This window comes from Drosophila serrata, unplaced genomic scaffold, assembly GCF_035046125.1.
Source record: "Drosophila serrata isolate PLE 108 unplaced genomic scaffold, ASM3504612v1 contig_276, whole genome shotgun sequence".
Classification (NCBI taxonomy): domain Eukaryota; kingdom Metazoa; phylum Arthropoda; class Insecta; order Diptera; family Drosophilidae; genus Drosophila; species Drosophila serrata.
Window position 1 is genome coordinate 8,541,479 of NW_028257174.1, and position 26,759 is coordinate 8,568,237.

The 26,759-nt window shown below is 37.8% G+C and overlaps 1 long non-coding RNA gene across 3 annotated transcripts in view; it reads right to left on the minus strand.

The window, feature by feature from the left end:
* The window catches only part of LOC110181660 (uncharacterized), a 222,177-nt gene that overhangs the window by 152,220 nt on the left and 43,198 nt on the right, over positions 1-26,759 (minus strand). For all 3 annotated transcript variants that reach the window (XR_015272411.1, XR_015272410.1, XR_015272413.1), the window contains one exon: positions 8,372-8,560. This is a non-coding gene — a long non-coding RNA (uncharacterized LOC110181660). The remainder of the gene's footprint in view (positions 1-8,371; positions 8,561-26,759) is intronic.

A 26,759-nucleotide genomic window follows, 5' to 3' on the forward strand; every position in this document is an offset into this window, starting at 1 on the left:
CAGTGCTTTTAGCCTTCAAGTGTGCCAAGTGTCAGCATCTTTTCTCGGTTAATCTAAACCCAAGTATTCACATTTTGATTCGCAGAGTAATTTTGGCTGATTTTGGCAGTGAAATGAAAGGTGGTAATAGCCGTATTTCGCCAGAGATTCCCTTTTTACGATTATCCTCAAGGGGAGATTTTGTTCGATTTTCATTTGATTTTACTTGGAGAAGGAGCTATCGATACGTGGAAATTTATTTTCAATTTTTGGGCTACAGCGGTCGTAAAAAGAGCTCACACTGCCACCTGTGCTGCGGCTCGAAAAATAAAAGGGTTGACAGTGGTAGCGAAAAAAGCGGTTAAGGGGGATAAAAGGATGTACTGTGTGTGTGTATGCAACCATCAAAATGCAAATGCGCGACCATAAATAATGCGCACAGACAGAAGTTGGAGACGGAGACAAGCGGCCTAATAAAAACCACCCAAACGATTAAAAACAAAAAAATGTTGAGAAGAAACTTTATAGATGAGAGTGACGACTATGAAGTACCCATAAAAATAATATAAAATTAATATAAGAAAATATTTAAACTTTTATAGATTTAACCCGAATTAAATTTACTTTTATATAGTTGAATGAATGCAAAAACAATTAAATTAAAGAATAAACGCTTTAGCAAATGAACAAATGAATGAGAAAATAAAAAGGGAATGAAAGGACAAATGAATAGATAAGTTTATGAAGAAATTTATAATCGGACAAATAAACAAATTAAGTGATAAAAGAACGGCCAGATGAACGGTCTAATGAATAGACAAATAAATCAATGGACTTCTGAACGACAGGATGAATAAATGAACCCATAAATAAACAAAACTGACAAAATAAAGACCAATAAATGAATAACCTGACTGACTGACAAAGACTTAGATGTATAGTTTGCATGGGTATATCTACTGATATAAAATATGTAAGTGATAGTTCCCATAAACCATACTGCCTTTTTCTCTACGATTACTAGGGTATTTTGGAGAATATATCTATGGAAAGTCGAGAAAAAAACCCACTGAACGTAGGCGGCTGTAGGCGTGTCTCTGGCGGTGGTTTTCTTTTTATTTTTATATACATATATATCTCTTTTTTTTTTATAGAGAAAGAGGTTTTGGGTAACGCTTCAATGGCTGCGTTACGACGGCGTTAAAGGGTTGCCATCGATTTGGGCGCTGCTCGCGTTTAAACGACGCGACAAATTAAAATTCCCTACATCCGGCAAAAGGCTTCCCCTTCCGCTGCTGTTGCTGCTGCTGCCACTGCTGCGTAGGCGTTACTCTACAAGTTTAACCAAAAGTCATGCTCGATTAAATTGCTATTGTTTGAACCCAAAGTCCCGGGGTCCGAGTCGAACTCTGCCGGAAGTTGAGTTACCAAAAAAAGAACTCTGAAAAATCCCCAAGAGGAGGAACCAAATTCTAAAACAATGATCAATGCAACTTCAGTGGCTTCCTAAAATATCCCTGCTAAAGGATAAGCATGTCTATAAGTTGATTTTCATAAACTTAGTCCTGTGTTCCCATAAATTTCAATTGCCGGGATATAGCCTCATATATAAGCCAGATATCGGTGGATATATGTGTTTACTTGTTGTGCCACTGATCTGTGACATAGGTGCGGCAGTGGCGGCGCATCACCATGAAAGGGCGTTGAGTTTTGAGCTTCAGACAACAAAAAAGGGGCGCAAATTTGAAAATCAGTTAACGGTCAATTTGGTGGCTAGCCGCAAAAGAACCACAACAAAAAAAATAAAAATGCGATGCCCCTTGGTGTGGCATTGTATTTGCCAGAATCGGAATCAAACCATATCCAGTGTCAGTATATATGATAGAACCTCATAGGAAGGAACCTCTCCGCCCCCTCACTGGTAGCCATCGATCCATTTACTTATTAACGAAAAACATTTTCCACATTCGACGAGCGACTGCCAAAAGATGACAAGATGATGGGGATGCGATGTGATGTGATGTTGTTGTTGTGGTGCCCCGATATCTGAGCCTGCAGTTTGGCGGAACTCTATTTGCGGTAAATTGCTGGAGACCACCATACCCCACCGCCCATTCCACGCCCCCATTTCACAAGCTTTACACTAGGAAATATTGCAAGTTATGCATCTTGATACTAGAAGGTCTTTACTGGAAAGAAGGTTCGAAGAGTAACTACCAATATTCGAAAGATACCTTACTAAAAAATACTCCTTCTTTTAGGTTTATTATTAATTTAACTTTATATTAGTTAAATGTATTAATAATATAGGATTTTTAGAATCAAATTAGCTAGGAAAATTCTTTAACAAATTAATTTCAGAACTTATTTGAGAAGATAACCAATCATTCCTTGTGCTTCTTTCAATACTATCATGTTAATCTGTTTCTTTTTGGAAATTTCCCAATTTTTCTTTTACTATTTCTTTTAAATTTCTTCTATAGATTTTTTCTGCCAGTGCTTCTTTCAGAACGAACCATCGAAATGAGTGAACCGAACGGTGGACATTCGCTGGACTTTTGCTGACTGACTGACTGACGGACGCTGCCATTATCCAATTTCCATATGCAAAGCCAGTTGACATTTTGCGGCAGCTACAATCCCATTCCTCCCCCCCCCCCCCTCCGTCCATGGGACACCCCCACCCCCCTGCTCCCCCGCTGGTGGAAAGCCCCCTCTCCCCCCTCAACCCCCCTTAAACTGAGCCAGTGTTCCACTTGCATAGCAATTTCGTCTGCGCCGTTGTCGTCACTTTGATTGATTTGACTTTTTGTGCTGCGATTTTCGTGTCGATTGCGAATGTTTCAGAGGTGGTGGGGGTAGACGACTTTAAGGGGCTTAAGGAAAAAAGGGGGTGCTCCATCGATCGATTCGAATTTAGCAGGATTGCAGAATTAAGCTGTAAGTAATTCTATATAATCAAGGTATGTTTACAGGGCTTTTAAGATCGTTTTACTTGTATTTTTTTCACGTAAAAGTCGATTTCTATGAATAATGCACAAAATCTATAAAATATTAACACTCTAGGAAGTTCAAAAATAAAATTCTGACTTAGTTGTGGAATTTAAATATGAAATAAAAATTAAAAAATGCCAAATGATGCCCAGAGAAGTAAATATATAAGTGCATTTCCTCTATTTTTGTAGGGCATCTATATGATATAGTTGTCCGATTTATCATAAAATAAAACACCAAATTCTAGATTAATATATGATACCTATATATCAAATTTGATGAAAATTTGTTGAAAACTGAAAAAGTTATAATTTTTTTTTTTAAATCGTCCGATTGTTCCTATGGCAGCTATATATATGTATATATATATAGTCCACCGATTCGCCATGCTCCGCTTTATATACTAGTAAAATTATATAGAAGAATTAATCCATAGTTTCATTGAAATAGCTTGCTCTTAAATTTGTTCTGAAACAAATCTCATGATCATATAATTCCCAACTGGTTCTAACATCCCCGGAACGAAGTGACTGCTGCCGGCCAAGTCTCAGAAGTGTTTTGTGTTACAAAAGTTGCAAGTCATTGTTTATTAGTGTTCAAAGTTAATTACTGATCATACATACATACTGCTCATAGATACTTACTGATCATAGTTACTTACTGGTCATAGATACTTGCTGTTTAGAGTTACTTAAATTAACCAATAATTCAAGTGCCTCAAGTTCAGTGATTCAATCGATTCAAACCCTTCAAATCTCAATCAAGTAATCGATTCCAATCCATGATCATTGAGCTTTGGGCACTTGGTCACCCCAAAAAAGAAAGAAAAACAATCCCCCATTGAGTCCAGGGAGTTGCAGACAAAGGAACAATAGGAACTGGTGACTGTCAATAAAGTGGAGAATCTGTGAGAGTTCCAGAGTCGACTTTATTGTCAATGCTCCGTTTAAAATTCCAATCGACACCCGACTGCGGCAAAGTTCAAGCAGCATCTCCCAGATTTTGTTCAACCAAAAAAAAAAAAAAAAGAAAAGAAATCACTAAAAAACCCAAAAATCCTGATATACTCTTGGCCAATATCCCTTGTGTGCATATTTTATGCAAATTATCGCATTGCACCGGCAATTTATGTGGCTGGATGACCCGACCAAAAAAAATGTAAAACAATTTAACACTTTACACGACATTCAAATACTTTTGTGGGAAATTACGCCGACTTTGCTGGCTTCTGGCTGCTGTCTACACCGATTGTTAACTCCTCACCTCTAACTGGGCCCGAGTAATTGGCCGCCAGTTTATTGGGTGTCGTCAGCAATCGGCAATTGGCGCTGCCAATTTATCCCCCTTCTTTCCCTGCAAAGCAGCTTCTGCATCTGCAACTGCATCAGCATCTGCATCTACATCTCCTTCCGCCTCAAATTGAGATTGAGGCATGCAGACATCTCCATCAGTCTAGGAAAAAAACGAGAAATAACCAAAGGGGATAAAGGTGTCCTTGGTCTGAAGCTGCAATTGCATTCACAAATTCCTTTCAACTTTTACAGGAAAAAAAATTCTATACGAAAAAGAGAGAAGAATCTAAATTCTAAGCGATTCGCACTTGCAGATTTTGAAAAATTACCTGAGCTAGTTATTTTTTGATTTATTTATCTGCTCAAACACTAAAAGAAATTCTTTTCTTTTCTTAGACACCTATTTCTACAAGAATTCCTTATTATAATTCTGTAATTTCAATACCATCATTTAATTGGAAATTATTTACTACAACAAAAACCCCTAAACTTACTCAACTCCTAAGAAAAGACATCTAAAAACTAATTTGCAATTGCGGCAGCATTTTAAAGCCCCTTTTAATTACACAAAATCAACCAATAAAATGTGCTTTTGCTTGTACTTAGTGGTTCTTGGAGTTATTGTGTGAACTCAATTAAATATGCAATCTGAAATGATTATTACAATTAATGCTCTTAAGCCTTTTGCATTGTTTCCTGGCATTGGCATCCCAAGCCAAGATCTTGGGGTGGCGGCCCTTTAAATCCTTTTAGCAAATGTGTTCATCTTAACTTCACCTGAACTCCACCTGATTGCAGGACTAATTGAGGGGCTTAGGACAACAATTAAGTTGGCTCAATCTCTGTATCTGTGCTTCTCTCTGCCTTATTACACATTTGTGAATTTTCTAAGCTTTGATTATTGAACTAAACATGGACAGAAAATATATAAAACAAGAAGGGAAATGAAATACCTTTAGAGTTTGCAAAGGATTTATAGGATCGAATTGAAAATTAATCATCACTAAGCTTAAAATATTAGTAGTTTTATGAATATTTTTAAATGTCAATTTTTTATGGAAAAATCTAAGTTTAAATAACTCATAACTCAGCCAAAAATTAATTAATTTTAATTCGGAAAGCTTTCCCTTGTTAATTTTTGATAGGTTAATAAATCTACATAATCAGTTTAAAATGTAAACAAATTCAAATTTTTATTGAACTTTTTGAAATATTTAACTTATAAAATATTGAAAAAATTGTTAAATTTTTTTTTCTTTCCAAGATGGCTAGATCGTATCACTTGTTGATGCTGATCAAGAATATATATGATTTATATGGTCGGAAATGATTTCTTCACATAATGACAAGCTTCTGACTGAAATTATAGTACCCTTTAAAGGGTATAAATATGAATATGAAAATAAATACTAAAATCATTAGGAAATGTATTAACTAAACAAACCTTCAAGAATATTTCTTTATTTATTTCTTATAAACTTTATAGCTATCACTTTCTGAATAGTATTAAATATTCAAAACAAAGTTAAAATACTCTCTTGTCCACTGGAAATATTTGTAATGTATTAATAAGCAAATATTATTGTATTTGAATATTATTTTAATCAAATAAACCAATTAATATTCCCTTTTAAATATATTTGTTATTATTCCTTTTCTGTTTTTTATGCTTTTATTTATGCATAAGGCTAACATATTGATTTCAAAGAAAAAATAATAATCTCAGGACAATGGAAACAACAGGAATTAAGGACAATACAGTAAAAACACTGTACAAGCAATAAAGAAATCGACGACGAAGGCAACAATCAAGTCAGCGAGGAATCAAGGAATCGAGCATAATAAATTGGCTTCAACTGACGGATTGTGGACAGAGACAGAGACGGCGGACCCAAAACACAGAGAAAAAAAACAAAAAAAAAATACATATAAATAAAAAGGGGGAAAGGGGATTCCTTCCTTGTGCACGGCTGCACAAGGGCGGGGGTGAATGGGGGTTAGCGGCTGCTGATGCTGCTGCTGCGTCCAGCATTTAACACTCAATTTAATACGAAATTTATGGCCAAGCGTCAGCGACGACATGCGACTTCGATTGGGTGATTGGACAAATGCACTGACAGAAAATCAAATCATTCAAATATATATTAAGAACTTTAAGTTGATTAAAAATAATAATACAAATCTATTTAAAAAAGTCATTAATAGGAGATAAACATCCTACATTTCAATAAAAACTTGGGGTTTTCTTATGGGAATCATAGTAATATTAAGTAAGCCGTACTAAAGGTAAGTAAAATATGAATTTTAATACATTTATAAGCTTTAGTAGATTTATAATTGCATTATTATTAAGCGTCTCTGCTGTTTTCTGTAGCAAGGTCACACTTTGTTTGCTTCCTTTATGCTCAAAGGACTTCCTGCTGCTTGGTCACACTTGATTGCTTTAAATTTGATAAATTTTCGCTTTAACTTGTAAAAGTGTGAGTTTCTCTGAGTGCAATATTGAGAATTGCGTCTGAGTAACTAACTTGACTGACTTGGCGGACGCATCACTACACACTTGGTTGCCCCCGCAGACGACTCAAACAAATTAAAGACATTAGAGTTGATTTAATTTACGCCTGGCCAGCTGACCCCGCAGCGTAACGGACCTGCAATTGGCACTTTTTACGCTGCCCCGTGACAAATTGTCCACTGAACAACTGACCCCTTGTCACCCCCAAAGAAATATCCATCTCCCATCCCATCGAAAGCAGTTCCATATGGGCCCCGCACAATTTAATTGCTGGGGTTGGACCTGACCCCGCAATTCGGGAATCTTTCGAGTGTCAATTTCGTAAATTACAACGATTTGCCAAAAGGCAAATGCCAGATGGGCATTAGACCTGGCAAATCGAGGGGTTGTGAGACAGAGAGAGAGCATGTGCTCTATCGTGAGGATTAAGCCATCAGGATAATGCGTTTTCAATACGTTTTCAAGCAATTTTCTAATGAAACGTCAAGAAAGAAAAATAGAATACAAATAAAACCAAAAACGGGATGAGTTTTGGCTGGCGGCTGTCATTGCAATGAGAATACCTGCCACTGACAGAGGGATCTTTCTGGGAATCGTTTAAGGAAGTTACTCAGGCTTTTGAGGATGCTTGTTTTGAGCTTGTTCCAAAGTGACAGTCACCATTTAGCCTTTATTATCATTTACCATTTGACACTTGATATATGAAGGGTTAAGGTTTTCATGGGGAGAGATAATGAAATGACTTTTGACTCATCTGGGGTTTTTATTTTATTAAAATAAAATTCATTTCTACTTAGTTCAGCATTGGAAATATTTGTATTCACTTGTAAGGTTTATATTATTCTCTAAATGCTTTTCTTTGCGAGAAAACCCATTTGCTTTGAAGGACATTTCATTAGAAACTTGTACAAAATGTAGCAAGGTCACACTGGAGTGATTTAAATAATAAGGTCATACATATAATATCCTTAATTTGATTTCTAAGCAAGCCAACTAATGGTATATTCATATATCCATATTAATTTATATAATTTAACTATAACTTGTTTAATATACGCCCTTAAACCTCATGAATTGCTTATAAAGCTTATAGAGCAACATCAATCGCTTTCAGTTAGCATCATCAACAAATGTTTAATCAATCGCAAAGGATCTTAGTCTGAAGGAACTTCTAATATTTGTTAATAGCGGCACAAGCTCGTATTTGGAGTTCAGGTCTTGGCCAGTGACGCCTCAATGGGTTCGAAGACAGACCCTTCCTTACCCTTAGGGGCTCGAGCGGGGTCTTGGGAGGTGCCGGACTGATCGGTCGGTCGGTCTACCTTTTGGGTGCCCTTTAAGGCCTATCGCGTGATGCGATCGCATAGCCGAATGTCGTCTTTTGTCTAGAAAAGGCCAGTGATGCCAAGTTGGCCAATATTTATTGACTTTTGAGATTAAATTTATATATATTATATTAATATATATCATATAAACATTTAAAAGTCAAGATAATTCCATTTTAATCTGTTAAAATTGCTTACAAATTGTTTTCTTGCTAAAAAGGTCTTTTTAAACCCCCCTTTATATATCTTTATATCTTTTGTCTTACCTTTTTTTGCTTCTAGTGTTAGCTATAGCTTTTATAGATCAACATCTGTCTGGCGCGATCAGAGTTCCGGGATCTCAGATCCCCCAGCCAAGTTGAGCTGAGCTCCGAGCATATGTGGTGCTGCCGTTACGTGTGATCGACCATTTGGAACCGATCAATTAGCCGCACACACAACAGCGGGTAAAGGCACTGGAAAACAAATATAATATAAATTAAATATAAAGAAAATAATAATAATAAATATTAAATTATATAAAATGTATAAAAAACTAGAGGTAGTCACAAAACAAAACCTACATATAGTTTGAAAAAGGCTGAGCTATTGAAGAAAGCATTTTAAAGGACTTACTAAACATTACTAAAACATTTTTAACATATTAAAATTAGTTAAGAAAATAAAGAAATACATAATTTTCTATATACACAATAGGCGTATAATATAGGATAAAATATAATTTAAAAAAATATATATATAGGGTTAGTAAAAATAAAGAAAACCAAACGAAATTGTTTCATTATTTAGATAGTTTCAAAATCAAGTATCCTTTTATATTCCTTGTTAAATAAGTTTAGTTAAATTAATTTTTTTCTTTTATATATAATCACTTTATTTTTGTTTACAGTGTATGCAAAAAGTTCTAAAGGCATAGGCATATGAAAGCCCACGATCGTTCGATCGTTTGTTGGTTCGATCGATCGATCGATCGATCGATGGACGTCTGGCGGTGGGCAAAGTGTTGGCTCTAATGGGAAAATTGGTTTGGTTAAATGCATCGCTGGATCGCCGCTTCCAGTGGCAGTTCAAAAGGTCAAAAGTCTGGCCAGGGAGTGGCATTGGCAATCCCCAAACAAGCCACTGCACCTGACGGCCTTTTCACACGGTGTATTGCATTTTGTGTCTCGGGACTCGGACTCTTTAGGCCTTGTATTTTTTTTGTTATTTTGTTTTTTGTTAGCTGTGCATTTCTGCGGTTTTAATGCCAGTTGGCCGTTGGCCTGCCTATAATTTTTAGCACGAACACCATACACATTTTGGACCACAATTCTCCCTCCAATGCCAATACCAATGTGCGTATTCAACTGTCAAAGTCTTTGAGTTTTGGGCGTTTTAATCAGCAAATAACAAGGCCATGTCGCGGTGCCGGTCGTTTTTGGCATTGAAATTGAATCGAATCGATCGGAATTGAAATTGGAATTTCTTGCAGTTGTTGGGTGTCAGTTTGATAAGTTGGTTTTGCCCGAAAACAATGCCCCCTCGAATGGACGGATTCGATCGGATCCACCGGCGTTAGCAACCCAATCTTTAACTATATATACATACATATATAAAAAGATATATATATTGATCTGAAGTTGCAACAAAAGCCTCTGTTGACATTCCAGAATCCAGAGAAGTGCCCCTGGCAATCCCTGGGTTTTTCTTTATGAAGATGAAGTGGCTACTGTGAACTTTTCTGGGTTGATAAATCAATCAAGTGACAACATCACCCACTTTCTATACATATTTTATATGATATTGCTTCTCAAAAACAATCTTTAAAGGATTTATGAAAAATATCTGCTGTTTTCTTGAGCAAATAATCATATTTAAACGGAGTTTGGGGCTTTAAGATTAATAATTATAAAGGAAAATATTATATCATCTGGAGTATATATATTATCCTTTACTATATCCTTTCGTATTTAGGAATCTTTATATATATTTTAAGGTTCTTGTGGTATATGCAACCCCCTGGTGAGCACGTTTTGCCCTCTAAGAGGAAAGCCCCTTCTTTTGGCTCCTGCTTAAAGATTCATCCGGAACCATGGATCCCCTACATCGTCGTTGTCGGCGTATTCGTCTGGCTTGAAGTGGTTTCTGCGGTGGTTCCTGGTATCATCCCCGTCCTCCTGGATCTCTCTCAATTAGATTGTACTGTGGCCATTGGACTTTTGCATGACTTGGGAGCATATTGCCGGCTTGGCGCTTGGCAAATGGCAAAAGGCAATCCCTGAAAGCGATGCACACACGTGGCCAGCTGATTAATCACGTAAATGCGTAGTGGAGCACTCTGTGACATGGTATCCCCTTAGATAACTACACAGAAAACAAGGGAAATTGTGATATTTCAAGAGAAAACTAAACAGAAATCAATTTAAAAGTCCCAAAAACAAGTATTTTCTTGTTTTAAATGGTCTTTTAAATATTTGTTATTTAATTGTGAGTATTAGTTAATACTTATACTCATTGAAAACCCATTTCTTTCAGTGTGTGTGCCCCTAACCATCGAGAAGTACGTGCAGCCGTAGAACACTCATGCTCTAATGAACTAAATGGCGGCAAACGGCGACGACGACAACGACGACGACGACGGTCAGCTTGAGTTGCTTCCAGCTTCTGATGCTCCCATGTCCTCATGTCCTGCCACACGCATGCGAATGATGCAGGACATCAGCACAGGATCCAGGATCCACGTCTGCCACGCCCCTCCCCCTCCCCCTGCAGCGTCCTGGACTCGGGTGCCCATTAATATGCGATGCCAGCGCTCAAATTGCAGGCCATCCTCCGCATGCCGAACTGCAGCGGAAATGTGGCAGGCCACTCCTACAAGGACTCGAACTCAGACTGAGGACTGGGTGCTCCTCCTACTCCACCTCCACCTCCACCTGCTCCTGGAATTGCGTCAGTTGCAACTCCATAGCAAAAACGGAAGCGGACACGAAGCCAACTCAGCTGAACTGACCAGAAGTGGCCAGGACACACAGTGCAATTTGGCAGCATCGAAGTGAACTCTCGCTCGTCATTAGCACACACACACACACACACAAAGGACACGGTAGATGAGACAGGACACTGAAGGGAACACTGGCAGAAAATAGGGAATAATACCTATTAAACATCATAAATTATTTACAGAAGAATCTTGTAACTATGTGAAGGAATCATTTGCGACCCTATATTTCATATATATTCTTGATCAGGATCAACAGGCGAAAATATCTAGCCATCTTAGGGGAGGAAAAAAATTTCAAATTTTTGTAAAAAATTTTCAGTGGTTAAAATTTAAAAAAATCGACAATTTTTTTACAATTTTAGCTGAGTATGCAGATTTGTTAAGCTATCAAAAACTAACACAAGACAGCTTTCCGAATTAAAATTAATTCATTTTTGGCTGAGTTATGAAATTTTTAAATTTTGATTTTTCCATAAAAATTTTCTTATATAAATATTGATTCAAAATGGGTAGTTTTTTTCAGCTTAGTTAAGATCGATTGCCAATTCTATTCTATAAATCAATAAATAAACTTCAAGGATAGAGAAACTTTGGTTGCCCGAAGTTAGTTTCCATTGTATTAATGTATTATATTGTATTATTATTTTAATTTTAAAATTGCTTAATTTACGCAAATTATTTATTTTTTAATAGCTTGCCTGGTACTATAACTTAAGTAAGAAGCATATTATTATGTGAAGGAGTTATTTCCGACCCTATAAATTATATATATTCTTGATCAGCATGAAAATCTGAATCGATTTAGATATCTCCGACAAAAATTTAACTTCTTTAAAATTTTCACAATTTTACAAGTGTTAAAATTATGAAAATTGAATGTTGAAAATTTCATAAAAATTTAAATTTCATAAAATTCAAAATTGAGTATGTAGATTTATTAATCTAATAAAAACTAGCATAGGAAAGCTTTCCGAATTAAAATTAATTCATTTTTGGCTGAATTATGAGATTTGTAAGATTTGATTAGTCCAAAAAATTGTCATATAAAAATATCAGAAAAACATGAATATTTCAGGTCTCCTTATGATTGCATTGATGCATTAATTATCGAATGTTATATTTACTTCCATTCGCCACCAAAATCTTTATAAATGAATAATAAAATACTATTGTTATTATAATTTTTTTTCAGTGCCCTTTGTGGCACACCACAATGCAACTTGAACGAAGCAAGTTGTGCCTGATGGATAGCGAAGGATATATAGGAGTCAAAGGACACTGTTTTGCGGGAAATGCTTTACGTGTTCCTCAACTAACTAGTAAGAACTTTGAGTCTCTCTATCTGCCTTTTTGGGAACCAGGAATTCTAAGTAACTATAGGAACTGAAACCAAAATAGTTTCTCTATTGTGAAGATAATTTTCCAAAGAAAGAATCTGTTAATAAATACCTAGTTATAAATATACTGTAAGGTAAATCCATAACAGTTTGAAGTATACATATCTTTTAATTAAAATATATTATAAAATCTAATCTATTTAGACTTAAAATGCAACTTATATGCAACTCTAAACCATGTATATCAAGGCAAGCACCATTTTATCAAGTATTTTCAAACAGGAAGTCTTAATTTTTACCCAGAAAAATAAGAGTGTGTAATATCACAGCTGTATTATTGCCAAAAATTGCTAAAGTGTCGTCTTAACAGAGACGAAGAGATACAATGGTTGTTGATGATGCGTAACCATATCATGGTTATCTTTAGGAGTGGTGTATCTTCCTTATTTTTTTGGGGGGGAAAGACTCTGACAAAAGCGCAATGTGCTGTGCCCAGCAGGTGATCCAAAAAACCCACTCCGCCTGCTCTTTATACCATTTACTCGGGGTGACAAAATGAGATGGTAATTGGATGGAATTGCGGTCCACAATCAGCTTGCCTTTGTTTCGGTGCCGTAACTTTATTAAGTCCCAAGACCAAGTCGAAGTCACTGAATATAAAAGCTTATCCGGAAGAATCCCGGCATCCAGGAAGCTGTCCGACCAAATGAAGAGACCCTGTGGTTTCTGCGCCTCAAGCCGCAGAATGTGACAGCTTCTGTTCCTCCTTTCTGGACTCACCGGATGATTCCCTGGGTTCTCTGGGTGCTCCGGGTTCTCTTGGAATGGATTCCCCCTTTTGGCCTTCCCTCGGGGGTGGCTGTGATAATTTGGGTGCAACAGCGGCAGCGGTCGCCGCGGGAAATGTAATAATACATCCGAAAATCAGTTGTTATTATTGTTAAGCGTAAGCGATACGTCCTGATCCGGACACCCCTTCCATTGCACTGTCACAAAAAATACAGTAATAATAAGCTAAACTTAAGCTACTAAATTAATATAAAAAGTAAATAAAATACTTGAAATATACGTAATAAATAATAAGAGAAGAGTGCTTTGCATAACTAGAACTTAACTATGATGAAAAGGTCATAAAGTTTTAACTAAACTTTAAAATAAATATAATTTATATATATTAATATTAAAGAACAATAAAGTAATGCCTGCTTTCATTTCATTTCCCTATACATTTTATATTTACATTCATCGTTTTCCATTTTCCTCTCTTTTTTAAACGATCGTTTGTGGGGCAGCTATATGATATAGTAGACCGATTTTCATAAAATTGTACACAAAGTTCTAGATTAATATATAATGGCTATATATCAAATTTAATGAAAATCTGTTGAAAACTAGAAAAGTTATCCATTTTTTCTTAAAATCGTCTGATTGTTCCTATGGCACCTATATATATGTATATATATATAGTCCACCGATTCGCCATGCTCCGACTTATATACTAGTAAAATTATATAGAAGAATAACTGCATAGTTTCATTGAAATAGCTTGATTTTCAGTTTGTTCCAAAACAAATTTCATGATCATATGATTCCCAACTGGTTCTAACATCCCCGGAACGAAGTGACTGCTGCCGACCAGGTCTCGGAAGTGTGTTGTGTTACAAAAGTTGCAAGTCATTGTTTATTAGTGTTCAAAGTTAAGTTCAAATTACTGATCATAGTTAATTACTGATCATAGGTAATTACTGATCATAGTTAATTACTGATCACACAAGTTTACTCTACATAACAAGTACTATCTCTTTTTAATGATATACTTAAGACAACATTTAAGTATGGCAAATGATAAATAATACAAATATATGATTGAATTATAAACTCTTTAAAGATTTTAGACCTTCAAAATAGACCTTCAATAATAATTTTCAGTGCACACACATTTTGAAAATAATTCTGCGGCGGCATAATCACAGTAATCATAAGCCAGGGGTTGGCAGACCAAAGTGAGAGAGGGGATGGGTGGGGGTTACTCCTGGCAAGAGGGGTTTGAGCACCCCACCGACTCCGTTGTGGCTGTTTATTTTTTACGCTGACTCAATAGAAATGTTTTGTGCAATTGCGGCTCATAAAATCACAGCGGGTTGGCGTCTGGCGCGATCGAGACCAAGTCCAAGTCGAAAAAAATTTATATATATCCAAAATCCAGAGTGTTTGCCAAGCGATGACAACAGCAATAAAAATGTGTGTTCCCCCTTTTTTTGTTGGTGGTGCAAAACGGTCAACAAATAAATATAAAAAAGGAGTTCACTTTTGAGAAATGCTAATTGGTTGGGAAGTAAAGGAATTGAGAGCTCTAGAGGAGAGATTAGAAGGCTGGAAAACCCTGAAGGTATCCCTGCTTTAAGATATCTTTTTAATATTTAATCTAAGGTAAAGTTTCTGTTAACTTGAACTCTTAACTAACCATAGAAATTAGATATCTAGGTAGATATTTTCCTTGACTTTTGCAATAGTATCTTATAAAAGTTCCCTAAACTTCTTAGGAATATAGTCCTTAAACTTATTGTTGGATTCCTCTCTTAGTTAATCCTTAGATTCCCAAGTTATATACCATATATTTCCATATATTATATTCTATATCCTAACCGCAGTGCTTGGGCCAAGCACCTTAGCCACGAGTACTCCTCTTGGCACATTGTCACATCAATATTAATCAGCATAAGCTGCTCCATAATGGTTGCCATAGCCGGGTGTTGACACCACCCGCAACGGCGGATTGGGGGCACCACCACCACCACCACTAGCTCCTCCATCAGCGCCTTTTTCTCCACCTTTACCTCATCCATTTCCCAAGTGCTGTGTGTTGGTCCTGGCCCTTATATCTACTATATATATATATATTGGCTGCTTTTGGTCCGCGAATCCTTTTCGGCGATGTCACCGCCGCTTTGCATGTCGGAAATCCACAAAAGGTGAGTTAGCCCCAAGGAGACAGCGCCACCGAGCCAAGAAGTTTCCACAGGGTTGGGGTTATTTTTTACTTCTGTGTTTCGGGTGCTTCAGTGGTCCCAGAGAGATATGCCAGGGTGTGTGGGTGTGGCACTTGGGGGGAGCTTGGAAAAATTAACGGAATAATAAACAGGCGCTGCTAACGACACGCGGACAGAGAGGAAAGTCAGCAGGAGTTGGAAATGGAAATGGAGTTGGAGTTGGCGCTGGAGGCAGCACGAATCCTCGGGAATTAATTGTAATTCATGCGCCGCAATTATCACAGAAAAAACAGAGAGTCCTGGAATTTCAGGCAGTTTCAAGTTTGGTTTCTCCACTAGCTTTTACACAAGAAAATAATAATATTTACTAATTGAGGGTTATGTTACTTTTAAATTTGATAAGTTTTCATTTTTAAGAACTTGCAAGATCGCTTTCAGATCAAAAATAGGTCTTCAAACTGAGTTAGATATTCTTTCAGTTTGAAAAGAGTTCCCCAAACTCAGTTAGATTTCTTTTCAGATACCAAAAAAGGCTTTAAACTCTGTCAAGTTTTAAGCTTTATATCTTATTTGTTTATTATAATCTTTCATATTTTTTTCATGTGTAAAACTGAATCTCCTGCCGCCTTTGGCCCTCAGCCCGTTTCGAAAACAACTCAAACTGTCAACTGTTTTTCGAGGTCATAGCCTAACAACGACAATCGCAACAAACGTGGATTTTGGGCGGTGTCTGGTGGGTTAAATTGGTGGCTTAAGGGAAGACGCCACATTTCGTTTTATATATATATTTATTTTTATTTTTATTTACAAATATATACACTCTTTTTGCCATCGTTTCGGTGACAGAGCCTCTCGCGCTTATTTAGTGACACTGATGAGTGGGCGTGGCAATAGCAATGAGCGTTAAAGTGAGCAGCGCCAGCGAGGCATAACGTCTGTCAGTAGGAAGTGCCACCCCCAAGTCCCCCCTAAAAAAAACCCCTTAAACCTACGCCCCTTTAATCAAGGGGCAGGGGGAAGGAAGGGGGTTTAGCTCTGTGTTGGCCGCGTGCAAAAGTTTTCGCTCTTTCCCTGGCCCTGGCCACAGAATTATGTTGATTGGCAGCAATTTGTCATAACGTGAAATGAGTTTGTTGTCGTAACAAGCTTAAAAAACCACCAAAGAACCGCCGCCATAGTTGGGGAAAATATGTCGATAAAAACAAACAAATTAACATTAAATGAAAAGATTAAGTGTTTAAGTTTTGCCCTTTTGCCAGGCACGAAAGACACCGATGATGGGGTTTATGTCAGCCACAAAATACAAAAAAAAAGATGGCAGCTCAAACGGAAAATTACGAGGATTCGGCAAAGGATTCATATTCGAACTAGAAAACTTATATATTTATACAGGTATTTATACCATAGCTAAGTTTGTCATAAATGTATGGCATTAACCACTTGAAATTAGAGATTGAAGGTATTAACTTAAGGCTCTCTGTCATTTGCGGTTTACCTTTTGTACAGACTGTACTTCCTGGAGTTTTGTTTCTCTCTTGTTTTCATATTTATTATTTAATCTTTAAGATCAAGTAAAAGTTAGTAAGAATTAAGGTCTTTCAGAGGTAAATATTAAAACAAGATAGTTAAATTTCATAACATCTGATCTTTTCTCACTTTTAGGTTAAATTCTTCCCACTTTGAGGTTATATTTAAAGTAAGACATTGCGCAGACTGTACCCTGAGGCAAAGTTTATCACACTTTCGCCTCATCAGCATCCGCTTGCTTCCTGATTTATGAAACGGACAAGCTGCTAGCTACACATAGCCTCTAGCCTCTATTCCTGTTTCCAGGGTACAGTTTGCTCTTTCCGCTAAAAGTATGAGAAATGCAGAAAAAATAGAGGGGCCACACTGACAAAATCCTTGAAATGAGTAACGAGAAACGACAAACGACCCGAGGCAAATCCACAGGCCACCGACCGCAGAAGCAGCCACCGGAAGTCGAACAATTTCAGGCTATTTAACTTGGCCAAAGCCGCGAAGCTTCCACAGATCCGGGACTCAGTCCGAGTTTCCTAGACCACGACGACCACGCTTTTGCCACTCTTTTGTTGACAATAGTTTCACAGCAAATTAAGAAAAGGTTGGACACAACACAGAGCACAGCCTCCGGTTGAAATTTGTGGCGACACTTTCTATGCAAATTGCAGACTACCCCCCTTACCACACCAAGTGGCATTCCACACATGGCGCAAAAGTACAGTTGCCGCAGCGGAAGTACAGTCACGAAAGCGGACGCAACGTTGCATGTGGCTGGGCTGTGTTTGTGTGTGTGTGTGGCAGTGTGTGTGTGCAAGTTTTTGGGCAAACTCTCATAAATCTTCGCTTACACAATGTTGGCGGGTCAGTTGTTGCAGCCGGAGCAACCTTCAGCCTTCCCTCTGGCCACCTTTGCAGCTACCAGTGTTGCCAGCTTTTTCAAGGAGAGAAAATCCAAGGATTTAAGTTAAGAAGAGTACTTAATTTACTACAAATTTAATTACACACCTACTTAAATGGTTTTTATATTTTATTTTTATATTATTATTATTACCCTTCTTAATTTTGATTTAATTTTTGACAACACTGTCAACCAGCCACCGCAAAAGCCGTAAACTTTTGACCAGCTTTGCATATTGCACAAAAGGGGTTTTTGGGGGGGAAATTTTGGAGTCTGGGAGCCATCGTTTCAAGGCAGGCAGGAAAGTTTTATTGAACATATTGTCTAAACAGGCATTATTATCCGAAAACCGAACCAAAGTTTTCGCCCCCAACCCCACACACACACACACAGTTTGCGTTAGTTTTGGAGTCAATTGAAATTAATTATGTTGTTGGTCGGCAATTTATGCGCCATAAGTTGGCCCACAAGTGTGCGGCGGCATAAATTGGCAGAACCAAAAATGGTAGCGGAGAGGGAGGGAAGAGGAGATTTAGCCTTTACATGCCGTTACATGCGTTTTTGGAGGCAATTTCCATAATGTCCGAAAATTACACTGGCCAAATTGCATTGACTGGCTGACTGACAAATTTCCCCCTGTCCCCCCTCAACCGAGTGTCACAATTGCACCTGACACCTTAAACGCCCGTCGTGTCTACCTGGATACTGTCCTGTTCTGTCCTGTTTTGTCCTGTCCTTCCCCCCTCCTAAATTGAGGGATATGAAAATTACAAAATTTCATGTGACACTTCATAAAAGGAAAAGGCAAAAGGCAATTGGCCGCCAGTCAGAGAAAATTACAGCAGAAATTACCTTGGGACAAGAGAGACGAAGCTTGCATATTAAGCAGTTGAAATTTTTATGAATGAAAAGTGGGTTTGGGGTTTGGGGTTTCCGATTCGAATTTGGATTGGAAGTGATATTATCTGCATTCGTAGACGCCACACTCACCTCTCGAGAAAGACGCCACATGTTTCAAGATCGTGACAAGTGCACTTGATTGTCTTTCGAAGAATGAAGGTGTTGTGACTTTTCTAGCTTCCCAAGAGACTCTTCCAAGAAGGGGTTTGGTCGACTTTCATTGGATCAAGCATAGATTTTTATGTATGCAACAAAACATTAAACTAAACTATTAAAAAATACGTGAAGCTGTTCAAATATTAATTATCTATATTAAATTCAATAATTATCTTGATTAATCTCTCAAAAAAAGTCAAGTATAATCTCCCCTTTTGCCACTTTACTGTATAAGAGAAGTACCACCCAGTGTTGAGGACATCCTTAAAAGCTTTTTCGCTTCCCTTTTTTTCAAAGAGAGAGAGAGGAAAAGAAAAAGGTACCAAAGTACCGCCACTCCACATGTCTTAGGTGGGTTTATATGTATGCGATTCACACCTGCGGACTCCCGGCAGCAGGTGTATGTGAATGTGTATCCCCGATCCACAGCCTCAATTCTGAACTACGGCCAAGAAGTGCCACTCGTCAGATAATCGCCAAGCGGCCCCAAGAAGAGCATCCTTAAGAAAATGCTATATATATAAATATAATATATATAAATGTATATAAAATGGCAAATGGCAAGCGCCCCTCATTTCCCCCCTGCATTTTCCGGTGCCCTCACAGTCCGTTGTCGGTGAGTGAGTCGACACATCAAAGCAAGTGCACAAATTAAGCTAAACAAAACCAAACAACGGACTCGAACTCACCCACATGCAGGATCAGGCAGGGGCGGCATTGAGATATAGGATGAAGGGGGATATTTCTCAAGGACTTAAATCATGAAAGGATAAAGCAAAGGAAATATATAAAGCTCCAGAGCAATGCAACAATTAATTGATGTTTCCTATAAAAAAGCAACACATATTTCTATTCAGAAACAGTAGAAATATCTTAGCTTTTAATTTTATTATATTAAGGCTTTACTTTTAATCTTAACCTATTTAGCAATTAATTTTAGGGTATAATTAAATGAATTTTCTAATCTTTAGTGTGTGGTTTTCAAAGCAACTCAAAAAGCCCTACAAAGTAGGCAATGAAATATTTTAAGTTGTTTATTTCTTGAATCCTTTTTTCTTATCCCATTTTTTTCTAGCTAGGTGAAGATTATACCCCCTTTGAAACCCCGCCTCTGTCATGGACAGTCCTGTCGGCATTTTCTTTCATCGCCCCTCCACCGACAGAAGTTAGCCCCAAGTTGCAGGAGCGTCAGATGAAGTTGCTCCACTTCAACTCACACACTTGAGGCTCGCTTGGTTAAGCATGTGTGTGTATGTGTATACGAGTGTGTATGTGTGTGTATGTGTGTGTGAAAGTTCAACTTGAAAGTAGCTGTACTCGGTTGCCTTTTCCTTGCTTGTTTTTTTTTTTTGTGTTTTGCGCCGCAGAACTTTGCCGACTTTTCCCCGAAGGAAGAAGGGACATGACCAAGACGACATTCTTGGGAAACAAGAAAATTTAGAGCCAGGAAAGATGTGGGCACAAGAACATGTGGGTTGAGCCGGGAAAAACGGAAAGGGGGAATCCCCGGGATAGCGAACAGCAAGGACCACAGCGTAAACAAAGCGTCAGTCAATCAATCAATCGATCGCTTCTAATAATAACCATTGAAATGGAGGAGAATTTAATATAGTTACGAAGAAAATATATATTTTTAGAGTCTATGTAGGTGGTTGTTTACCAAAGAAACAGTCAATTTAGTTGCTTATTTCTAGATAAATGTAGGGATTTTATTAAGATTTAACATACCAACATACCATACTAAAATGACAACATTTTAAACTTTTAAAATTCGTTTCAAAATCTAATGTTTACCACACGTATTTAGCTTTGAATATAAATCTATATTAGCTCTTACATATTCAATAAATATCACCAAAAATAAACAAGATAACCAACTTTTAATGCCAATTTTACCTCTTGCATAATCCTTTGACAAATTTTAATATATTTTCCAGGAAATTGAGATTTCCTCAGACATTTATTACGAGTTTAAATAAGCAAACAAACTGAGGAAACCTAAAGTCCAAGGCTCATCTATTGCGCATTTGAGTCAGTCACCTGAGTCCTTAGAGTTCCTGGGATCCTGGCTAATAAATGGAATTGAAATGCATAAATAGTTTTCGATGGCTGCAATCGATTTACACAATTTTCAAGGCATTTTGAAATTGCCTTAACTTTTCGGTTTTGTCCAAGTGCCAATTGCAGGAGCATTGGGGAAAATGGGAAAACACACACCCCTACGTATGTGTGTGTGTGTGTGTGGTGGGCATTAACTAATTTTATTAAGCCATCACATCAAAGCCGGACAAATTGCACCAGAAGCTATAGGAGAGGCAAAGGAAAGAAGAAAAAAAAAGGGAAAACTGCGGGCTAGCTACAAAATTAAATGGACTGGAAAACTGGTCACTGCCCGGGACCAGGACCGGGTCCGGGCTCTATGCCTCCTCTCTGTGCTTGGTAAATATTTCGGGGGTGGAACTGGACAGGCAGCTAGCTATCCATCGTGACTGCTGCCTGGCAGCCGAATCCTGAATCCTGTCGAGAGTGCGTGCATAAAACATTGCTTATTACAACAACAACAACAACAACAACAAAGGCAAATGGTAAATGGCAAAAGGCAAGAGCTGGGGACATCCTGCGACACACGCACACACACAGAGAGAGAGAAAGCAACAAACATTCCACAAATTCTGTACAAAGAAAGGAGCTCGATGCAAATTTTCGGACTATGTCCTTCCTGCTTTCCCGGCTGCTCCTTTGGCTTCTGCTCTTGCTCCTGCTGATGCTGCTTCTGCTGTTTTTGTTGTTGTGGCAGAAACTAATGGGGCACAATGTGTCCACACACACACACACATACACACACTGGCACACACTGGCACACACTCACACACGCACGCAGCGCCTCGGGTCGAGAGCAAAGAGTCCTGGCCTTAAACATGAGCTAAATCATCTGTAAATGCGGGCCTCAGCACGAGTCTCCCCCCCAATCCAGTTCAGAAATGCACTGGGAGAAAAATGGGTGAGGCTACTTTTAAAACAAGTAAGAAAGCTTACAGGGAGTGATTGAGACTATAAAATACCCGACAGGCAAAGCGTTGTGGCTTTAATTTATGAGTTGAAAACCTGAAAGCTTGGTTAAATTATAAAAAATGTATCAAAATATTTATAAATTCTTATATAAAATAAAAAATATATGCTCGATTAAGAAAATAATATAAGCTAATTAAAATAAACTTTGCTTTCAGTTTTCTCTATATAAAATAATCATTTAAAATTACTTAAAGAGTATGAAAACTCGAATATAATTCGGTTAAATTCATACAAACTATAAAATATAAATAAATATTTAAGCAAAATGAAAAACAAAAAAAGTAATGAAAACTAAAATTTCTTGAATTTCTATACAGATAAGATCATGATAAAATCATAATTTATAAGTTAAGGTTAATTAAAATTCGGATCTAACTTGGAGAAATGCATGAAAGTAATTATAAATGCAAATACATTTTTTTTAAATATTTAAAAAATACAAAAAACTACAAATACTACCAAGTATTTGAAATAATTTTAATTTTTAAGTTTCTTGATATAATATCCCTTAGAAAATACATTTATTCCTCTCAGTGGAGGATTCTCGTGACGGTACGGTTCGTTCAGTATGGTTCGGCGTGGGTTAGTAGGGATTTTGGCTCGACTGGGGACTCAGCCAGGGGATGTGGGCTGGTGGAGCTCCATCACCGCCATCCACACCCAACTCCTGCTACAGCTACAGCTCCAGCAACGGTCATCATCATCGGCCTGGTCGCCTCCTCATCGACATCATCGGCCTCATGAGCCATGGCCAACAGCACACTCGACCACGTCCTCACAATGCACACGCACTATACTACGCACATGTTTTCGCTGAGAGGGATGGGGGGTAGTCGGTGGTGGATACATTGGGTGGGTTTGCAAATGGAAGGCCAGGGGAAGGGGTGGAAGGCAGATGAGGAGGATGCTGCTGCTGACGTTGCTATGTAGCCGTTTCAGGCGAGAAAATTAAATTGGCCAAAAGTTGAATCCATAACTTTTGGCTATGGACTGGACACACACGCACTGGTACACACACTCTCGGACACACGCACACCCTGGTCCTGGCCGCACTCAGTGGCCAGCCTGTGAAAATTGAGTGTGTCCTGCGGAAAGGATGGGGCACTGGATGTGGAAATGGAAATGAGAGCGAGTGTGTGGGTATGCGGAGTGGAGATGGCGATTCGAATGCGGATATAAATCGGGTAAAGTTCCATCACAGCGAGAGGAGAGAGGGAAAAGTCGGCCATTTTGGTTCTTTACTCTTCTCCTCTTTCCGCCCCGTCCCCCCCCCCCACAAAAAAAAAAGAGGAGAAAAACCTTTAGAGAGAAGGCCGGGGAAAAATACGTGTGTGCGAAAATACGGTCGCGCGTGGAAAATGGTCAAAATATGAAATTGGCGTTGATAACGATGGTGAACGAGGCCAAAATAGCACCCAAAATGAGACTAAAACACAGCTTTAGTTATTACCCAGCTGAAGAGAAATTAACAGAATTATTTGCCAGGCTTTTGTGTTAATTTCTTAACTTGGCAAAGATTTTGGGTTTATTCATTCAATTGAAATATATTTAGTTCTGGGATTTCTTGAACAAGTAAAAAAGATCCTGGAAAGATATTAACCTTTAAAGATAGACGATCTGCAGGTTAATCTTTTAGGTTTTAACAAATCTCCGATAAATATTTTTATATAACAAATTATTGACCCCATTCTTGACATTCTTTTTGTATATATTAGATAGATTTTTCTCATTTTTAATAGACCTATCATTCGATTAAAATTAGAAAAAAAAAAACACAACTAAATGTGAGGGAAATTAATATTTGGCAGGCCGTGGAAAAGTTTGTGATAAGAATGGAATGCCATAGGCAGTGGTTGTGTGTGTGTGTGTGTGTCTGGGACTCCATTCCGCATTTACCCCAAGCGGTTCTTCATGTGGAAATTCTCGGCGGGAATGACGGGAATGCGTCCGAGTCCCGGGTAGCTCCATTTTGGGGTCACTTTAATAAAGAGTGCTGGCCTGCTCCAGCTCCAGCTCCTGCTCCTGCTCTCACTCCTGCTGCTGTGTGAGTTTCTGCTTAAAAGCCAACGGCAGCTGGCCGAAAATGGAAAGGATGCTAAGGATATGGGGGGGAACCTATGGAGGGTACTGGCACTGGGTTCGTTATGTTTGTTGCTGCCTTGTTGACTGGAAAATATGACCGCCAGCTGTTTGTTGTTCTCTGCCCCAACAACACACACGCACACCCCACATTCACACACACACATATATACACACATGGGAATGGGGCGGAAATTTATGCACTCCCACTGGCTACCCCGCTTTTTTCCTGTCCTCCTGTCAACGCAGGCTAAGCAATTTAACCTTTTTTTTTAACTCAGCCTCAGTGGGCAGTTTGGGTTAAAGGTTGTTCGACCAGCAAAAAATATATAAATAAATACATATATATACATCTCACTTGGTCCATAATATTGTCTTATCAGGCAATAAAAACTTGAGTAAGCGTAACATTATTGAATCGAATGGGAAAACGATAATTACTAAGTCTAAAAAGCATTAGTTTAAGTTCAGAAAGTATTTCAATCTAAGTTTCATATAAATAAAATAATTTATACTTAATATTTAATATGATCTAGCAAATAGTTTATTTTATTAAAAGTTAATGAAGATATATAGAATAGCAAATTTGAATAAATATTAATCATACCCTTATTAGCCAACATATGCTCTCAAAAAGATCTCGTATACGATACTTTTACAAGCTAATTTTTATGATAAATTCAAAGCTAAAAAATCCTATATTTAGGTCAAAAAAGCATTAATTTTAATTCGGAAAGCAGTTTTGTGTTAGTTTTTAGTGTGACTATAAATCTGCATAAAAAGCTAAAAAATTTAATAAATTAAAATTTTTGGTAAATTTTTTGACAATTTTAATGATGTAACCCCTTTTAAAATTTGGAAAATTTTATTACATTTTTTTTAGACTAGTTTTTACACAGAAAAGTTCGCCTGTTGATGCTGATCAAGAATATATATGATTTATGGGGTCGGAAATGGCTCCTTTAGTGAGTTTTAAGCTTCTGATTAAAACCCATTAAGGGTATTGAAATTTACTAACTTTTCCTATTTTCGTCTTATAGAACCGAAATGTATAGTCCAAAATCCTTAATGGAGCCATCCTGCACTGCCGCCATCTGTCTGTTAACTCCAGCGGCAGGCAGGCGCCATCTGTGGGCCAGCGGCGAGACCGCAACGCGGCCTTCCTTCGCTTGTCGCCGTGGTGGCTTCCGCGGGAAAAGGCAAGAAACGGCTCAAGGGGCTGCTCTTCTTGGGCAACTTCGCTTAGGGGTGGATTCTTTTCGCTCTCGCAGAAGACAGGGTTGTTATGCCGCGAAGAAATTTGTTTTTTTAACTACGAAAATTTGACTCAAAATCGAGCGAGAACAGCAGATCATGATCATCATGATTGCCGCAGGGTACTATTATTAAATATAAGTTGGGTTTTTATTTTAAAAAATTCTTAAATATATTATTTATATTTTTAACCTCTTTTAAAATAAGTAAGGGTACATTTAAGTTCCTTTATTAAATGGTATTTGGTTATATTTAATTTATTTTGTGATAGTAGAGGGTGTTGTTAATAATTAATTAGGTTTCGAGAGTTTTGGAATACCTCCAAAGGTATGTTATTAATTAATTTATTCATTGGTTGATTAATTTCTTAAAGGACAAATTAATTCATATAAAATGCTAATCATTACTATTAATAATTGATTTTTTATCATCAAAAGTATATTCGATTAAAGTTTTATTTTGTAATTATTCTTTTAATATTCTAGTTAGTTCCTCTGAGTCATATATATTACAAATCAATTAGTTTACAAGAGTTAACAAATGAATAAATAAACGAAAGCTTAAACCACTTTAAATTTGTAAATTACTCTCTAATATACATTTATGAATAATAAGAGTAAATAAATTATAAAGACCCTTAATCTAAACTCATTCCTAATAATTATAAAACAAAAACTAAGGTTATAATTCAGTGAAAATACTTCAAACTCAAATATTTAACACATAATATCAGGATATAGTAAACAAATAAAGCGAAAAACTATTTAATTAATTGGGAAATGTTTTTCCATCGCGACTTTATGATAAACACCCCCACAATTTCCCCCCCGCGATCTGTATAAATATATATATTTATATATCCTTTTTGAGTGGCCACCACTTGTTGCCTTGCCTCATTTTCGGATAGTTGGCAGGATATTCGACAGCGCATAGTTTGCACCGCCAAAAAAGAAAATACAAAAAGAAAAACAGGATAAAGGATGAGCATTTCCCAGGTACGAGGAGAGTAATCTCTTTTTCGAAAGAGCGTGGGGGGTGGAGCGCGTTAATAATGCCACCCACTGTGCCCCGAGGGGGGTGGTGCAAGGCAAGGCGATGGTGTCGCCACTCCTGGTGGTCATGTGTCACCATTGGCCAAGTGAAGGCTCCTAAGGCCAACGAAGACGGCCACACACTCGCACACGCACACACTCTCTCTTGGGAGAGAGTGAGAGCTCGAGAGAGAGAGAGAGAGAGAGAGAGAGAGCGAGCCGAAGAGTGGAAGAGAGAACCTTTTAGGGGTGGTTTTCCTGCAGCTCTGCAGTCTCGGCCAGCGTCGCTGTCGTGGTGAATTTCACCTCTCTGCCGGCGCCGGCGTTTTAGATTTGTCACCCTCGCCTCGGAGAACAGAGGCGTGAATTTGGAGTGGGGAAGGGGTGGAGAAATAGGGGTTGGGGCACTGAGCACTCAGTTGAGTCGGAGTCA